The sequence below is a fragment of the Glycine soja genome, chromosome 1, assembly GCF_004193775.1.
Source record: "Glycine soja cultivar W05 chromosome 1, ASM419377v2, whole genome shotgun sequence".
Lineage (NCBI taxonomy): Eukaryota > Viridiplantae > Streptophyta > Magnoliopsida > Fabales > Fabaceae > Glycine > Glycine soja.
The window spans coordinates 10,270,241-10,275,547 of record NC_041002.1 but is presented as its reverse complement, the minus strand read 5'-3'; the positions used below and the strand labels follow the sequence as shown (position 1 = coordinate 10,275,547).

General features: G+C 34.1%; 1 long non-coding RNA gene across 1 annotated transcript; it reads right to left on the bottom strand.

Moving 5' to 3' along the window:
• Positions 1-851: 851 nt before the first annotated feature.
• On the bottom strand, positions 852-4,979 carry LOC114403192. Its single transcript, XR_003664619.1, has 2 exons — positions 4,571-4,979; positions 852-1,509 (listed from the first exon to the last, which is right to left on the bottom strand). It is a non-coding gene; the product is annotated as an uncharacterized LOC114403192 (long non-coding RNA).
• Positions 4,980-5,307: the final 328 nt, after the last annotated feature.

The window sequence follows — 5,307 nt, the reverse complement described above, 5'->3', positions numbered from 1 at the left end:
AGGATGTGGAAAATGCAATGCAGGCTTACGTAAAGCCTCCATAAATATCTTAGTATCATGTGCAGAACCTTCCTAACCTGTCCAAACAAAAGTGAAACACATGCTAAAGTCACAAACAGCCATGACATTAGTGGTAGTGTAGCCTTTCCGACCAATATAGACTCCTTGTAGATGAGAGGGAACGCAAACTCGTATATAAGTACCATCTATTGCACCAATACAATCCCTAAAGTAAGGGCGATATCTGGCATCTTTTATAATCTCATCAGGAGTATCCCTAAATGATGGATCAACAGGCTTAATTATATCCTTTGCAGACATACACACAGCTTCTAAGACATTATAGAAATGTCTAGATATTATTTCACCTGAATGTTGAAATCTTTCCTCACAATTACGAACGGAATCTGGTTGACTCAACATGTATAAAAACAAGGAAACTTGCTCATAAATGCTGACATTTTGAGTTTTCTTTAAGTTGTACTTGGTTTCCAAGATATCACATAATTCAAGAAAGATAAGTTTCTTCATTCTAAACATCTGATAACAACATATTGGATGACCATTTAGAATTTCAGACACCCAACGATGGCTTGTCATGCTTGAATCTCTACATGGATTTTTCACAACATAATTCATGAAGTAATTGGTAACATTAGCTACAACAAACATCAACACTTTATTCTTCGTAATGTGATCGTCATCGCCAGATGAAGAGTCATTTGATGATAGTGATGAGTCATTTGATGATAATGATGAAGACATCTTGTAGAAGGAAAAAAAATTCATAACACAACTGAAAATAAAAATCAAGAGCCAAACCATAACCAATATCCATAACATAACCAAAATTAAAATCAAAGATCCATGACATAACTAAAATTAAAAACTAAGATCCATAACACAACCAAGGTTCATAACCAAGCAAAACTAGCAAGTGTCAATGATATCAGATAGAGGAGAAACTAAGGAACTTGTGCTTAAGTGTCAGACTTGATCCATCCAAGTTGTAGCTCAGGCTCTTCTAAGGCAACAAAGGTGATCCTGTTTGCCCTTTTTTTCATAAGTTTAGTGGCTTTGTAAAATAGTTCACTCCCACGCTCAAGTCCTGGTAGAACTTTCAACTTTGCTACACATGCAGTAATGCTAGGTGGGTCTTGAGTAGATACACTAGATTCAAATGTTTGAATAATACGATCTAATTGTGAGGAAAGCTTGGCAGCAAGCCTAATTCTTTTGTCACCCTCTCTTCCTCTGTCCATTTTCCTTTGTGGAAGACGTGTTTTGAGTTGTCGTGTCTATCTCAGGCTCATTCACTTCCATGTCAGTGTTATTATCAATGTTATCATTTGTCTCTTTTGTTCTTGTGTTGAATCCTTCCTATTGTCTTGAATCTTCAGATGGTGCATATGCTGCAAAACCAGTAGCAATAGTACCCTTAAAAAGGAATTCCATCTCAGGTAAGAATTTGAGGCCTTGCTTTCTAAACTTTGTTACTTCAGGATCCTCCTATAAAATAAAAAATAAGAATTATAATATATATTTGGCATGGGAGTTAAGAGATAAAAATCAATCTCATTATAATATATAGAAGTGCCTTCAAATATTACTCATGTTACATTTAGTCCTGCATCATAGATTCTCGTAAGCTACTAGGGTGAGCATGCATGTTTACTTGATGGGTACAATTCTTGGTAAGGTTGACATTCCTATATAATTTAAATTAAGCAAAACCTAATCCAATATGAATTTCTGCATATGTTAACCTGTGGAATAATATAAGTCCTCCTAACAACAACCTGACGATTCTCAATATAATGCCATTGTCTAACAATAAGGCACATGTATTGCTTTCAAATATTATAACTCAAAATCCCATATTTACAAAAAGTCATGCCATAAAAGCTACATGCCTACCAACTACCCAACACATTAAAGCTGCCACAAACTAATAACATCTTTACTACCCTAGTGATTATGGCAGCAATATCTCCCAACGAGACAAGGACCAACAACAATTACCAAAATTCTTTTTGCAATAATTATCTAGAAATAATAACAAAACTTCATAAAAGTTGCTTCCCCTGCTCCAAGAATATTTATAGAACGGGTCCTACCATACGCTCACTTCCAAGGCCATCAGTGCCATTGAAGCAAATCAAAACATACCCATTGCAACTTAATCTACCACCCACACCAGCCAATCACACCTCATAGAAATTCCACTTCCAGCCAGCAAACACCACACCACTTCCTCTGGTCATGCAAGATCACGTATAAAAGCCTCTCCCAGACACACATAATATCAAAGCTACCACATTATGTGGGGGAAAACTCCACAATATGTGTGATTTTAGTTAATGTATTTTATAATTTTTTAACATAAAATGAAAAAAAAAATCACATAGGTTGAGATTTTCAATATATAAGAATGCCTACTCAAATTTAGTGGATTTTGGGCAGTATGCATGGGTTTTAAAATCACTTCCGTACCAGTATATATTTTAATTTACGAATGTCAAGAATGAGAATAAATTGTTTTGGTTAAAAGTTCAGACTTGTAAGATGCAGGTGAAGAGAAGTATCACCAATCTCATGTTGAAAATATGATGGATTCTAGTTACAAAAAGCTCATGAAAATTTAACTACAATTTTCTTGCAGAACATACCAAAGAATTGCCAAATATAATGGATAGTAGTAAGTAGTAACTCAAGTACTCAAGTGTCAACTTTGGTTTTACATTGATTATTTTACTTAATGATCGAGAATATCTTAAGTAGGAGCATTATTTAAAACTTAAAACCATTGCAGGAAAACACAACACAAGAAACATTCAGTACAAAATTATTAATAGACCTTTTGAATTTTATGTCTGAACCATGTTATCACACAATAGAGTAGACTATCTTATAGTTTGTCAATTCAGGTACGGGCAATGGCATGGGGTTTCCAACTTCCATTTCAAGTGTTAACTAAAAAATCCTAAAACCAAACATTATCCTCCTATGGGCTATGTATGGCCATTCCCCCGATTCACCCCAATTTGAAAATTCTCGAATACAACCCAAAGAATTGCCTAACTTATTCCTTCAATCTTTCCAACACAATATATATTCTTGTTTAAATTCTATATTACTAATCACCCAAACATGAATTCTATATAATTTTTGGATATAAACTAGAAAGTCAGGATATAGAAAAAAAATTGTGATTTTTAATAAATTTTACTCAATAATATTTAGTGTGTTTAAAAGAGTATATTAAAGAGAGTGCATTACTAACATATTTCATTTAAACCTTTGCTTCAAACCACGGAGAAAGTAAACGAGAGGAGACTGGAGAGAGTTGTAGGGAGAAGACAAAATTGTCATTTTCTAAAAGAATAATTTTTTTTCATGTTTCATTTTTTATACATCTGGACAGAAAAACAATACCTTGGTAGATTTGTTTACTAGCTAGTTTAAAATTTTAATCGTGGCACTATAATTGCAGTTTGTCGATCACAACAAAATATCAATGCTATTATATCAGGTTTGTATGTTTTGCAAAGGCAACTAGAAATATTAATTAATTCTTGTTTATGTTATGTTTTGAAATTTTCTCTACCAAAACAATTCTAATTTTAGTTTTACCCCTTTTGCAGGCTCTGCGCCTAGAATTCAGTTTCAAAGAACATGTTGCCAAACATGGGGAAAGTGAGATACCTGTGAAGGAGGTGATTCAAAAGCTAATGAAGGACACAGTTAAAGCTGACAAAAACTCCCCAATTTTCTTGCAGAACATACCAAAGAATTGCCAAACATAATGGAAAGCATCTAAAAAGAGCACGATGTAGTCAGCCTAAAATACAACTTTCTTAAGAAAAAAAATAAGGAGTTATTTTTGTATGACCACTGCATCAGCATTGCAAAAGGAACCATTACCCTATGATTTATTTGTTGTGCTCCTCACAAGCCTCAAATAGGGCTTCCGTTGCTACTAACAGCTAAGGATCACAAGCAATAATCAAACGCCAAACATTTAGTTGATGCACCTCAAGCCTAAGCTAACCTTCATTGACTCCCAATTTTTAAAAATGAGCAAGAATATACCATACTACAATACAACACATCTCTAGAGAGAGCTAAAAAACATCAATTAACACAATAAAATCACACATCAATTGTATATCCTTGTTCTGGAAAACAACACCTCAAATTTCCAGCATGGTGCATTTCATTTTTTTCTGCATCTAAACTAACTCAAATTAATTTCTCTGCATCTAAACTAACTCAAACAGCTAAGGATCACAAGTTAGCAACAGATTCATTTCTCTGCATCTAAACTAACTCAAATTCATTTCAATTGGTGCTATGGCTTGAGGACCAATTGCAACATGTAAACTACCTCAATTGCAACATGTAACAAAGTAATAACCAACCTAATTATCAACTAAAATTTCAAACGCAAGCTTCTAAAAAATAGTCTGCAACTACAATTTTGGCCCCAAAGTCAAGAATCACACATAAAAAACAAAAGAACAAAAGAGTGGCATGCACAAAAACTCTATTTTCGTTGAATAATACATACCTGAATTTTGGCTTCCCACCATTCATCACTAGCTGCAATGGTTTTCTTCTCCCCATCCCAGCCAAGACCTGTGTCCTTCCCAATAAGCTTAGCCCATAATTGCCATTCCTTTTTCAAAGAATCCCACCTATTTCTGAATTATTTATATTCATATCTCAAATTTGTTGCCTTATTGAACTTTTCTGCAATATTTTCCTAACCAAGCTTAGTGAAGTGGTTGTGAGGTTTATTTCCAGCAATCACCTCTTCTATGCACACTTTCAACATAATCTCAATATTTTTATCAGACCATTTTGCTTTCTTTCTTTTCACAGGATCTTGATTAAGAGACATTTCACAAGCTTAATGAAACAAATAAAAGCATAACCCTAATCCATAACAATATTGAGAAGAAAAGGAAGAAGAAGAAGAATTGGTTAACCTGTGATACTAACAAAGGAAGAAGAAGAGATGACAAAGGATGACCGGAAGAGATGACCAAGGATGATTGGAAGAGATGACGAAGAAGATCGGAAGCATGAGAGAAAAATTTCAACGAAGGCACAGCACAACACGTTTGAGGAACAAGTGAGAGAAATTTTTCGGGTTTAGAAAATGAAGAGGGCGTGCTTTGTCATTTTGAAATTTTTTGAGGACATTATTGTACAAGTATTATTTAGGGAACAGATTCCCGAAAAGAAGATTTGAGAAGTTGGAAATCTAAGCTTTAAAACAAGATCTACTAAGAGCTTTTACTT